Source organism: Cibotium barometz, chromosome 30, assembly GCF_041138505.1.
Source record: "Cibotium barometz isolate CiBa-2024 chromosome 30, ASM4113850v1, whole genome shotgun sequence".
Classification (NCBI taxonomy): Eukaryota; Viridiplantae; Streptophyta; class Polypodiopsida; order Cyatheales; family Cibotiaceae; genus Cibotium; species Cibotium barometz.
In genome coordinates, this window is record NC_141075.1 from 12,462,989 (window position 1) to 12,476,321 (window position 13,333).

The 13,333-nt window shown below is 40.0% G+C and overlaps 1 long non-coding RNA gene across 1 annotated transcript; it reads right to left on the reverse strand.

Moving 5' to 3' along the window:
• Positions 1-7,778: 7,778 nt before the first annotated feature.
• LOC147621169 (uncharacterized) lies at positions 7,779-9,041 on the reverse strand. Its single transcript, XR_015269878.1, has 2 exons — positions 8,541-9,041; positions 7,779-8,305 (listed from the first exon to the last, which is right to left on the reverse strand). It is a non-coding gene; the product is annotated as an uncharacterized LOC147621169 (long non-coding RNA).
• Between the last annotated feature and the right edge of the window lie 4,292 nt (positions 9,042-13,333).

The window sequence follows — 13,333 nt, forward strand, 5'->3', positions numbered from 1 at the left end:
GCATAAGGCCTCATGCATAGTTTTATGCTTAAGGCCTCATGTTTAAGGCCTTATGCATAGTGCTTTATGCATAAGCCTCATGCATAGTTTTATGTATAAGGCCTCATGCATAAGGCCTCATGCTTAAGGCCTCATGCATAGCTTTATGCATAAGGCCTCATGCATAAATGAATGAATGTTGAGGGATAATTCATGTGTATGCTCTTATTAAAGTGTCCATGTGGGCTTTGTTATGTGTGTATAAAAACATGTCTCGCACTCCAGATGAGACACCGGCTTACTCTCCATCCCTCTCTCCATATGGCATATCGCGTGACCAGTTTATGGGTTTTTTGGCATAAGCCACGCTCGAGCAAAGAGCGATGGTACAAACATATTTTGGAAGAGGGGCGGGCACTTCGGCCGCACCATCAGCAAGCACCACCACCGCTAACCCTAGTTCACCTATAGAAACCCCACAAAGAGCCACTACTAGAACCCCTCCCTCTAGGTCGCTCGTCCACTCACAGGAGGACAACGCTCGAGTAGTGGAGGTGGAGGTGGTTGTTGTCCAAGTGGGGGCACGGATGGGTCTATGCCCTTCCCCATCTAGTGCCAGAAGCACTCCACGCTCGCAATCATTGTGATGTTTCGACACACAGCCCACACTTGTCTCGCTGATGGAGAAAACTTTTACACAATTGTCAATGGCAATGTGGTTTCGGATAATGTCGGGCAAGAGATGAAGAGCCGCATCTGCGAGCTTTGCCACATTGTCTTTGCAAATGACTTTATGACTTTATGGCCAAAGGTGGATAAAGACAAGAAAGATAGAGTCATAAATCAAATCAAGGAAGCCGGCCAGCAGTAGTGATGTCATCCCCATAAGGTGGATAAAGGACCATATGGTGGACGTCATGAAACATTGGCGGGGAGATGTGACTAGGAGAGTGAAGGCAGGGGGTGAGAAGCCTTGGTACACGAGCACTCGAGGTTTGTAATGAGGAGAAGCAAAAGCATGCTCGAAATCCCCAACCTTACAAGCAACAAGAGGATGCAGCCAAAGCCCGAATGGAGAGCGTAGGAAGCTCTCACCTTGGAAGCGGCAGTTGGGATGCATTCCATGTCTACTTTATAAGTATCAACATTTATCTTGTATGTTTCATTTGATGTTATGTCTACTTTGTAAGTATCAACATTTATCTTGTATGTTTCATTTGATGTTATGTCTACTTTGTAAGTATCAACGCTTATCTTATTGTTTTGGTACTTTTAGAATCAAGTGGTTGGCCGGTCGGGAGAAGAGGAGGAAATTGCTCACCGCCATAACATATACTTTCTTTTGGAGAAGCTTGAGCGAGAAGTTGCCAACCTCATGGGAGCGCATTGCAAATATGGTAAGTGCGGCAAGCCTTAACCTTATGATTTGTATACTTGCTTTGCCTTGTCATGTTAGATCATTGTTTTGGTATACCAAAAAAAGCGCCTTGTATGGTCTTTGCATGGACCAATGCGTGATCTTGAGTGAGGGCTCTGTATAGAGTGGCCTTGCCCATGTCTTTCCCCTTGTACATACACATTTTGGTCAGCTCACATCTTTGTTTGAACTTGTATAGATTGTATGAAAATTTTGGCTTATCTTGTCAGAGCTTGATATGTAAATTTCAAATTTGGCTTATCTCGTCAGAGCTTGATATGTAATTTTCACATCTTGCAATATAACTTAGCCATTGTTTGCACTTGTGTGAATTGTGTACTTACTTTGTAATGTCAAAAATGCTATGGCACTCTCTCGAACTTTTTCAACAAATTCACTTCGTTCTTCACATCAGAGTATAGTTACCTTTGGTAATCTATAAATTTGGCATAATGGTGCATCCAGCTACAAGACTATAGCTGGATGCACCATTATGCCAAAAAAAATTTAATACCTGTACACGCGTCAAAATAACCGTCGAAAGATTCCTACATCTATCAAAAATAGCGTCGAAAGTTTTCTACATCCGTCGAAAATAGTGTCTAAATGATAGTCCAAATAAGTGTCGAAATGCCAATTGAAATTGCAGTCAAAATAACCGTCAAAATAGGAGTCGAAATAATCATGAAAAGAGCATCGAAAAATGGGTGGTAAAATTACTTTTTTCGACTCTTTTTTCGACACTTATTTCGGTGCCTATTTTGACGTTTCCATTTTGACGTTTTTTTGGACGGGTATTTGGATGTTTAGAGGATTTTAAACTTAGTTCTAAAGCATGGATAATGGCCTCGCCTCTTGTAGTGTTGATTATTCTTATGGTTAACAATTTCAACAAATTATGCAACTCTCTATAACGAATACACAACCTCTATACTAAAGAAGGTGATGTTTGACAAACATCATCAAGTTCTCCCTCCTTCACATCCCAAGTATGTACCACATGATGTCTCACCACTTGTGAGATGAGAGGTAGAGATTAGTTTGAGGCATGGAAAAATACCCTGAATCCACCACCCGATGGGATGTCTAGACACTCAATCTTCTTTAGACTTCCATATAAGTGTGAGTTGAAGATCAATACTCTCTTAGATCCCATGCAAAACTTCAAGAATATGGCAACAAATATTGGGACCATTTAATTGGTAAAATTGATACAAAGGGTGCAAGGGATGACTTACAAAACATTGGACGCCTTCAAAGTTCATGACCGATGCACCATGGGTATTAACCAAGAAGGAGCACAATAAGGTGAAAAGTGTGATTGCCTCTTTTCATACACCAGCGGGAGTAACACATTCATTGAAGGGTGCCTTGACAAAGATCAAAAAGAAAGGAGAGGAACAATAATATGGCCTTAAGTCACACGATTGGAAAATGATATTGCAAGTATATAAATATTCGCTTATTCATTTTCTCTTTATGGTACATAATTTATAGGCTCATATACTAACTTCCATTTTTTCTATGCATATTTTATTCTTCCAACTGATATAGTTGGTTGTGGAGACAAGAACATGAGAGAGGCTATTTACAAAGTGGGAAGCTTGGTGAGGTATGAATCTTCTCTTCAATTCACTAGCTAAGTTATATTTAATATTTGGTATTCTCATGCAATCACAAGTTATGTATAATAAATAGTACACGTGATTACTATGTAAGTAGGTACATATCCTTAAAGGATATAGATCCTACATCCATTGAGATTCCTCATGTCAATGCTATTGAGGAAGTGTGTATGATTGAGGAAAACTTTCCTAGAACAATTCTCACTAGCCAATTGCATCTTGTGGTGCATTTGGTTAATGAAGTGACACTTTGCGGTGCTGTTCATGTTCAATGGATGTTTTTCTGAAAGGTTCATGAAAACCTTAAAGGACTTTGTGAGACAAAGAGCAAGTCCAGAAGCAAGCATGGCATAGGGATGGTTGATGCAAGAGTCTCTTGTGTATATCTCAAAATATATCTCTTGTATATAGATCCTTCCATGCCACGATTGTGGAGTAATGAGGAGGATGACTAACTAATCATGTGCCATAAGGAAAAGGAAGGCAACAAACATTAGATGAAGCATTATGCTAAAGGGTGAATACATTCTGCATTCTAAATAGTCCCATCATGGAGAAGTTGATTTGGAGATACAAGGATGAAATAAATAGACAAAAGGATGAGAGAAGAGCTTTCAAAAGAGAAAATAGACACTTGCCATTCCCATCCACCAGCCTAGAACCTCTACCAAATGTGATCATATAGAATGAATTTGTATGGCAATATTGATGGCATCAAAAAATGGAGAGATGATCACAAGAGAAAAGCATGAGTATGCACGAGGATGTGACCCTCAAGTAAGTATATTCTTCATCTATGTCTCATGCTTTGATTTTTATATCCTTGTTTAATGCACTATAATAAATGCTATATTTTTGTTTAATGTTAGTACAAACTATATAATGCAATGTGGTCAAAGGAAAGGTGATTTTGCATGGAGCATGTGGATTCTAAAAGAAACACATTTGATTGTGGTGGTGTGATAACTTTTAAGCAAGAAAGTCAAGGTAGTAGACATGATACCAATGTCATAGAGGATAATCTTGAGTATTGTGGAACTATTTAAGATATTCTTGAGGTTGGCTTTAGATCATTTAGTCTATTCATCTTTGTTGTCAAATGTTTTAAGGTGATATATAGAGGTGATCAAAAAACCGTGAAAAATATCCAAATGGGTTCTTTCAAATTGATTCCACCAGGTTTTGGAATGATGAGAAAGATACTTTCGTACTACCTCAACACTGGTAAATCTTGACATTGTTTCCTTTCAAAAGTTTTCAACTATCTTTATTTTTTTGCTCAAAACATTGTTGTAAGGATTCTGAGGATGTTTTTTTTAAAAATATAATCATTTTATGAATGTATGTGACATGTATAACTTCAATTCAGCACTCAATAACTCTCTTAAATTTTATACAGTAAGAATAGCAACAAAATCTTACTGCTATTGTGCTATTGAGCAGCAAAGTTACAGTATAGCAATGAAATTCACTGCATTGTCGCTGGATTAGCAATGAAATTTTGCTATTGGGCAAGGAAACATCATCAAAATTTCATTGCTATGGTCATTGAGCTGAGCAGCGACATAATTCCCTGAAATCTTGAAAGCATAAACACTGCTGAAATGCTGCTAAGAAACACTGCTATGCCCTCGACGTATTGTAGTTTTGGTCTTTTCCCATACCCTGACAAGCCGACTTGTACTATAAACTCATTATAAAATGGGAGATTTGGGAAGCTCAATAAGAGGATGAAGAGAACGTCAACAGGTTGCTGAAGTAAAAGGTAGAAGAAGGAAAGAAGAAAAAGGAGAGCTGAGAGGGGACATAATTATATAAGAGGAGGATAGTAGATGAGGGAGTGTGAGGAGTTGGCTAGCTACTTGAAGCATGAGAGAAAGGAGAATTGAAATCAAGAAAAGGATGAGATGCTACTAAAATCAAAGCCATTTGTGAAGACCCATTGCAAACAGTATTGAAGATCACAAACATTGAGGCTTTCAGCTTCTTTTGAAGACATCTTGTGGCTAGAGATCGTGAAGTTTTTTTGGAATCATCTTGTGTGATTAAGTTCCTCCACACTCTTCAACAAGACCAAATGAATCAAATTTCAGAGGCTTCTTGCTTGTTGGATATCTTTTCCATCTTTGCGAGGTGGAAGCATGGAAACTTAGTGCACGATGCCTTGTGGCTTCTAACATCTCAGAATTTCCCGTAATAGTTTACTTTCCTAGTCTCAAGAAGGAACACCTCCCAATGATAGGTGGTGTTATGAGGAGAGAGATCGGTTCTAGCTCAGACGGTTGAGATTCCATCTCTTCGTATTGTATAGCCTCTCCAAAGTCAATTCCTCATGCCATTTCACTCCTCGCCTCTAAGGACCACCTATTCTACAAAGAATTTAGTACTTTGACCTCCTAGGCCAATTCTTCATTTGTTGGCAAGATGGGACACCTTGTTAGAGCTTGTCCTTTAATAGGTTTCGCAATGCATTTTCACAAATGGACTAGGCCTCCTTCCACACTACTACATGGGGCACATTTGCTTGGCCACTAAGGATGAGGCCATTATGTCATATGAGAAGTAAGGTGTGGGACTAGCCGTTTAGGTCTTTGACCTTCGTATTTTTGTAGTGCCAGTCCCGCAATTCCATCTACTGGCTCACTAGACTCCAGGTTCTTGCCAAATATAGGAGGTTTGTAGCAATATTGCTACATGACACACATCAAGATGTGAAGCCATCGAAGGCACCCTCACCCCGCCCAATAGATTCCATACGGAGTATCTAACTCAATATCATTCATACCCTCCATGTGGATAGTGGTGGGGGAAGCTTCAAGGTGACTTAGACCGCATGAAAAAGCACCAAGAGTCCTTAGTCTTGAGGTTCTGGGATCACCTCCCTTTTGTTAGTAGAAGTGGTGGTGAGCCCACTTAGCGTGCTGTAGACCACATGTGTGGTTGTTTCCCCCTCCTTCTATTGTATGAGATAGCCTCCTCCTCCTAGAACAGTTAGTCAAAAAAGAGAAGAGCATCCTCCCCCTTTTATGTTTCTTAACTCTCAGTCCCTATGTGGAGCCAAATTTGTACTTAGCCATTATGGATGTTTTTCTTGGTACTTAGCCATTATGGATGTTTTTCTTGGTACTTAGCCATTATGGATGTTTTTCTTGGTACTTAATAGAAGGATCTTTTTTCTAGAAAAAAAAAGCTCTATATAGAGTCCTATATTAAGAAATCCAAAAATCTTGTGATGATTTATAGTTATTAAGGGAAACGTAACCGTTTTTGTTGTGTGAAGGGAAATATGACCCACAAATCCCATTCTCTAAAGAGAAACTGTAGAAAAAGGAAGAGGACAATGAACCCAATAGCAAGGAAAGGCTAAATATTAATGTACCAAGAGTATGGTTATAATTTTTACAATAAATAGTAAGTTGAGGAAGCACGTTATTATACATCTATAACTTGAATATAATCTTATGTTTCGAGAGGCATGGACAAACCTAGGTAAAGTTTAGCTTCTTGTGAATCTTATGAATTTAACCATTTGTATTGGAAGAAAGAAACTAGTGTGGTTGGAAAGGTTGCTAAAGGGCTCAATGAGTGCATGTTTTTGGCAATAATGCGTGAGATATTACAAGAACTAGCCGTTATGCTTTGAAGAAGAGCATGGAAAGTCTCGTTATCCTATTACATGGAAAGTCTCGTTATCCTATTAGAAGATAGTTTTTCAAAGATTTTGATGAATAAGGCTCGAGTTTCAGAGAACCCTTACACATATTATGATTTATATGGTTAAATAAACTTTTTAAGGTAAAAATAAAATCCATTAGAATATGGTGAGAGCTATATAAGTGTCATATATTGCCATATTAAATATGTTTGCATGTGGCCATAGTGTTGTAGCTTTTATCCAAAGCATAAGCCAAATGCATAGGAGCATATAATATGTAGGCCTTGGTTTCTCATAATTAGCATTTCAAGCTAGCACACTTTTATGGAAAGGAGTCAAATTAACATGCACATTTTACATTATGCTACTTGAATAAATTTTTCAACATAAATGGATCTATGTTATTTGATGTTGGGATTAGCTTCAAAATAGTGACCCAAATTCAATAGTCAAGCAATTCAAAAAAAATCTTCAAATTCCTTAGCCGTATGCTTTTGCCTCTTGACTTCCAACTATAAGTCATGAATGTCCAAATGTTTATACACTTAATTATATATTTCTTCCCTAGCTAATTATTATATATTTCTTCCCTAGCTTTTCAAGCTTGTGTATTTTAAAACATGACACAACATTGAAACAAGAGTTACCTCTTTGAATAAATCAAAGTGTTTGAGAAGTAGTTACGCGATCAACTTCCTTTCTTAATTGTTCACAACCTATCACCAATTAAATTATTCTCTAGTGACTTAATATTCTAGGTTGATATAGGATAAACTTTAATCTACGGTGTGAATTAAAGACCTTTCTTTTGCTTTACCCTTATTCAATAAATGACCTTCAAACACACTCGTGTGCACACACACACACACACACATATAAATTAAGCTTCACTTCAATCATTAAAGAATCGTCTTCTTATTTTCATTTGAGTTTCTATGGTATGTACTTTATCAAGCATGCTTTGTTATAAATTGAATTCACAAGGTAAGTTGCACCATACAAAGGTCTTAGCCAATGTGTTTTAAAAAGAAGCATCTAACCATGTAAGTGAAATGGATGCCTTCAATAATCATGGTACGCAGTTGCACAATCTCATTGCATAAAAAGTTGGAAACATCTCACATTATCAAATCATAAGTATTGCGCTTTAAACAATACAATAAAGCTCAGGAGGAATAGAGAATGCTTGCAAGGTGGAAACAAGAAAGAAAACTTACCTTGCAAGGGATGAGGGTCATGGTAGTGGAAGAGGGTAAAGAAGAAGTTTTCACTCCCGGTAAGGTCTTGCAAGGTCAAGAAAAGAAATAGAGAAAGTGGGAAGAGAGATATCCATAGAATGGTGGAAAAATAGGGGAAGGAGGGAAAGCTCAGAAGAGATAGCACCTTTGCTATTATAAATGGTAGCATCTGACACGCTTATTAATAAGCTCTATGTGGGAACCGCACAACATGGTCCGAGGAGAGCAAAATGTATAACCTGTGCTATAGTACATGGCCATTGAGAATTCAGGTTTACATGCCCATAACTGGGACTTCAAGAGTCTCCCGAATTGTAAATTTGCGGGCAGCATCGATTTTTGGTAGTGAGTCCTGTTTTGTGCATGCCTTCCGTGAGGATTTGACAAAATCCTGCACATAATCAGCCATATAAACTTGTATGTGGCCGTTTGACTGACTGCAACACTCTCTCTATTACCTCTATAAGACATGCTTATTAAGATCTAAGTGGGAAACCACACAACATGGTCCTGGAAGAGTAAATTGTACATAACCTGAGATATACATGGCCATTGGAATTCAAGCTTTTATGCCCATTGGGAATTCAAGGATTACATTGTACTATATAGAGCTGCTGCTGATTTACCTTTGTGCGTGTATCTTGGCGGAGCTCTCGTGGGCATCGATATTGGTAATGGGTGGTAGATCCTTGCGCGTCTTCCACGATGATTTTGAGAGAATCCTCCATATAATTAGCCATTTAAGCTTGTGGGATGACTGGCAACATCCCGCCCTGCATCAACACCTCCATATTTTCGGTTCATTTGGTGAAGGAATGGAAGGTTTAGTAACCATTAATTGAAGAACCGAAATTGGTAAGATTCTGGGAGACAGAACAGGGGGGAATGCAGGCAGGGGGATCACTGAGGTGTGTGAACTTTGAAGGGTCAGAAACAAGGCTTAGGGATAAACCATTGCTGCAACTCTTTACTTGGAGAGCTAAACCTCTAGAAGGATGGAGGAAGAAGGCGAGGCAAGCGCCAGGAGAAAAGGCGAGAAACCTATGAAGGCCATGGTGAGAAGGCTGCCATCTGTGTTATATGTAGGGAAGGGAGGCTGTGTACTGTGTATTGTGTTGGTCTCGTCTCTCGTGTGTAATGCGGTTATGTGTTGAGGTTGAAGAGGACCACTTAGTTATTATTTAATTAAATGAGCTGCAAATTTCAAAGCGACTTAGGCTCCAAGCAACACGTCAGGGAAGCAGCTTTGGGGGACGTTTCGCACGAGCGAGAGGTGGGGCCCCCTGCGGCCGGTGGTTGGCTGGCAGGCTGATCTGCTGCTTCTGCACGAACATCATCGTGGGCTTTAAGAGAGAGAGAGAGTGCCGGGCGGCGGCCAGCAGTCGGGCCTCGACCCTCGAGTGAGAACGTGCCCAATTCGAAAGACCTAGCCTTCTGCCCGTGATGAACAAAACGACGACACGCACTCATTACCCCCGATTGACTCAATCACATGTAATCCAGTATCTTCCCACCATCCATTCTGGGTTCACATAGCATTACATCAATCCTTTTCACCATGGTTTGGAGAGGACATTCGTAATTTTTGAACAAACATTATCTTCACACTTCACTTTAGTCATAAGTCACACTTCATTTTTTTTATTAAAACTGTATTTATTCATTTATTTTTAAACAACATTGTTTAATTTTTGAATCATTTTTTTCTCGAACCAAAAAGTTCAAAGTTCAGGGTTTCTATCATGCCATGAGTACAACGATGCTAGTTATGAAGAGACCAAATGTCACACACAAAAGAAAAAGAGTCCTGGTGGGTAGTAGCACACACCCATTTGAAGAGGACACTACTGCCAACAACACTAGATATAGGCACTCACACACAAGGAAGGGTCTCTCTCTCTCTCTCTCTCTCACGTGTGCATGTAAAAAGAAGGGTCCCTAGTTGCCTTTACGCCTTGTGCTCACCCTCAGATTCATGTGAATTTCGGATTTCTCGAAAGAAAAGAATGACGTATGATTGTTTATTTTCATACTCAAAAGAATTTCTCAGAACAAGCACGCCTGACTAGATGCTTACGAAAGAAGACCACAAAAATTGGCAAAGGGGATAGCCAAGTGGTCATTATAAAAGCGGTTCGGAAGTTGGGACAACCACCCATGCATCAACCGCTTCATCAGAAGAGGAATAACTACTACATTTAGCCACCCATGCATCAACCGCTTCATCAGAAGAGGAATAACTACTACATTTAGCCACCCATTCCAGGGAGCCAATTGACCCTAACCAACTCCCCATAAATCTAGCCGAATATCCTAATACCATTGAGGAAAAGGAAAGGATAACGTGGCAATTGAAGAGTTGGCCGGGACTACCAAGCTCAGCTAACTAGAAGATGAGTCTCCAACAGCTTACCTAGAGCCATTCCCCTCGGTTTCCAACATGTGACCTACTGAAGAGGCTCAGGTATATAACAGAGAGCTCCTAGAACAAGCACCCCCTAATAGGCCAACAGCTGCAACATCTACCTCCCACCAAGGAAACACTGTGGCTGAATATCTCAGAAACCTAGGGGATGACCACCTCAAAAGGACAAAAACAAAAGTCCAAACACCAATACCCTATACGAACAAGAGCTTGAGAAAAAGACAAGGTGACCTTCCTCAAGGAACCACATCTACTCCCAGAGACATTGCAAGTCTCTCTTCCTTCCTCTCTTCTCATATCCAGATCCCCCTTGGCACCTTGCTTCAAGGTAGCCCAAGATTATGGAAGGATCTAAAAGATTGGATGGAGGGACGCCTTGGAGTAGGGATACAGGAATACACGGATCTAGATAGCTCTAATGAGACTAAGGAAGATGAACTCATTGAACCCCATGGGATCACTGGCATCCCCACGGTTCGAGTCAACAAACTTGGACAATATTTTGAAGGTGATGAACTTGATGTGGAATTACCAATAACCTTGGATGGACTCCAAATCATTGCCATCCTGGATGGGGAGTAGGAGTTAGCATTGTCACCAAACAATGCTAGGAGAAATGGGGGGCACCAACCATGCATTAGGGGAAGGTTGAGGTCTATGGGGGCCCTTTAAGCTGCCATATTATGTTTTTAAGTACTTTTGCTTAAGGACTCTAAGCATACTTTGACTAGGCCTGACAAGGGGATCTTTATGCAATCATTATTTGAATTTCTATTTTTTCAAATATATATTTGCTTGAGCTAAAATGGGGGTAACTTTTTGGTTTCCCCAAATTCAAAATGGCTGAAAAGCCTTCCCTCCTCTCTTCCCTCCACGTTTAGGTCCCCCCACTTTCTCTCTCTACATTCTCTCTCTAAGACACCCTCGTTTCTCTACCACTCTCTTTCTCTTTCCCTTTCTCACATTTGGATGTGCCATGGCTCTGCATCTCTGATTAGTAAGCTTCCATAACCTCTGCACTTTCAAATGCAGATATCTCACACTCTCTTATCCTCCATGCCTCATCTTTTTATCATTTTCTGCTCTCTCTCTCTCTCTCTCTCTCTCTCTCTCTCTCTCTCTCTCTCTCATGTCTTTCCCCCATTGAAGTGCAGAAAATCCCTCTATCAACCTCCATAGCTTCAAAGCTTACCATTTTCCATTCTTGCATTGTTTACCATACATATCCCCTACTTCCGTCTGCAATCTACATCTCTCTCTCTCTCTACTGTATTATGCTGCAAAACCTCAATCTACCATTTTCTATGCCTCTTGCCATCTTCCTTGTCCTTTCTCCTATTACCTAATCAGAAGATCTATGACCTTATAATATTTTTTATAGCAAAACTTCATTGCACTCTCCTCAAAATACCCTATCCTCACTCTTGCATTGTGTTCTACTACATTTCTTAGTTATGTAGGTGATGGAGCTAATGGTCTATTTGGCTATTATAGGAGGCTTTCTTTTGTTGCAGCTCAGGAATTGTATTTAAGACTGCATTTTCGAGGCTTATGGCTTGAGTTGCAGCAGCAACACAAGAAGGACATTGATAGGCTTGAAGAAGTGGTGAACAACTTGAAAACTCAGGAGCTCCAGAAGAACAACTTGTTGCTTAAGCAGGCCTTTGATATTGAACGGGACAAGGTGAATGCAGCCAAACAGGATGCACAAAACAAGCAATGACACCTTGCAAGCCTGAAGAAGCTTCCAGTAGGCTTTCGACAACGGAAAAGAAAGCGCCAGTCCCTAGAAACCTTGGCAACCCTAAGTGGAGCAAGAAAACGACGTGTACGAGCAACAAGGTAACTTCTATTCTTGCCATTGTTTTGCAGGCCTTTCTGTTTTGTGAAACATATTGATGTTATTTTGTATTGTAAAATAACGAAAATTAGAAAGAGTCAGCCTAACACTTATGAACAGGGCTATCAAAGGAAATATGGAACAGGATGATAATCTTCTTGACTGTAGTGCACAAGCCTCAAATTCCAACAAGGGAAGTCAATCTCAGGGAAAAGATTACTATGGAGTGCAATCAGAAAAGAATATATGATGGTTGTCAGCATTTGAGCTTCCACAGGAGACGAATGATACATTGCGATGGTACCTTACCCGAACAGGCATCCCAAATGTCATATCATTGCAGTCAAAAGGAGAAACTTTGCATGTGGAAGATGTAGGAACATTTACAGTTGAGTGGCACATGGCAGGTGATTTAAAGACATTGAAGTGTATGCTGGGATGCAAGCTAGGAGAAAATACTTTTTTTCCATGTATTTATTGTTGCCATTCAAAATCAGAGTATATTGATCGCGGCAAAGCTTCAGGCAAGGTTGCAGCCACCAAGACGACCAAATCTCATGCAAAGGGCAAGAAAAATGTACAACCAACTTCAATGAGTACAACGCAAAACAAAGATCCAAAGAAACCTATGCAGTGGGTTAATGGCATCATGAATTGTAATACCAATTGTCCGCCTAATCGTGATCAAGAAGATATCTCATGGAGCCCTATATTAGAGATTCCACTTTCCCGTGTTCATATTTGCACGCTTCATGCCAGGTTACGCATAATGGACAAATTACTAAAGTTACATATCAATTATGCATGGAATATGGAGCCTGAACATCTTCGCAACGAATGCATCAGTAAGCTGGAAGATGTCCTTTCAAGCGTGGGGCTTCATGGTGGTGCTGTAAAGTTAACTAAGGATACCAAAAAGTCGGGACCGGGTCAGGATAATCCAAACAAAATATGCATGGGTGGGTCCAAAGCAAGACACCTTCTCTCAAATTACGAGGGGTACAATAGTCACACAAAATATGAATTATGGAAGGCCATTTGTGAATGCACCACTTATCGTGGGAATAATGCAGAGCTTGGTCTCAAGCGGGCAAGGCTGTGGGAGTCTCTTGACAAAATGATTCAATTGCTAGAAAAGGCTCCACTTGTTGCTG